The sequence below is a fragment of the Larimichthys crocea genome, unplaced genomic scaffold, assembly GCF_000972845.2.
Source record: "Larimichthys crocea isolate SSNF unplaced genomic scaffold, L_crocea_2.0 scaffold18815, whole genome shotgun sequence".
In the NCBI taxonomy this organism is placed as follows: domain Eukaryota; kingdom Metazoa; phylum Chordata; class Actinopteri; family Sciaenidae; genus Larimichthys; species Larimichthys crocea.
In genome coordinates, this window is record NW_020852547.1 from 1 (window position 1) to 669 (window position 669).

Genomic DNA, 669 nt, shown 5'->3' on the forward strand with positions numbered 1-669 from the left:
AGCTGAACAGCATTCTCCTCCAGGTTGGTTAGAAACTGCAGCATCCTGGGTCGACGTTCACTGAACTCATCAATGATGCAAGTTTCCCCCTGGAACAAGAACACCAAGCGGAAGTTTTGGTTCGTTCTGAAGAGGAAAGATGAAATTAAGAACAAATATGTTATAAATACAGACAAAAGCCGGATGTTAGCTGGCTCGACTCGCAGAAATCTCTGCTGCCCATCTATGATTTCAGTAATTTTGCATATAATCATTTGGGTAATTTAACATTTGTAACATTCATTCCTTTCTATAGTCCAACAGGATCCACTTTTTTGGACATGGGGTTATCATGAGTGTTTTAGATAACTGCATGGCAGTTTCACAAGTGTTGCGTCAAAATTAAAACTGCGAACCTGATGTCATCAAGCTGTTTAATGTGCTGAAGCATCCTTTTTATGTCATCTTCAGACAAATCCACATCGCGGTCTACCACAGATTCTTTGTTCATGTTCATGCTAAAGTCACTGAAGAAGCTGTGAAAGACAAAGTTGTAAATGTTTACTTCCTAAAATACATGTTGCAATGTGCATAATAGTCTGAAGAATTGTCAGTTCACCTTTCCTTCAACGTGCCACAGATCTTCTGGGTGGTCTGAATGTATCTGTCCAGCTGGTATGACAGCACTTC

General features: G+C 40.1%; 1 long non-coding RNA gene across 1 annotated transcript; it reads right to left on the reverse strand.

Annotated features, from left to right (window-relative positions):
• Positions 1 to 8: 8 nt before the first annotated feature.
• On the reverse strand, positions 9 to 669 carry LOC113744785 (uncharacterized). The gene is made up of 3 exons (XR_003461814.1): positions 599 to 669; positions 396 to 515; positions 9 to 126 (listed from the first exon to the last, which is right to left on the reverse strand). It is a non-coding gene; the product is annotated as an uncharacterized LOC113744785 (long non-coding RNA).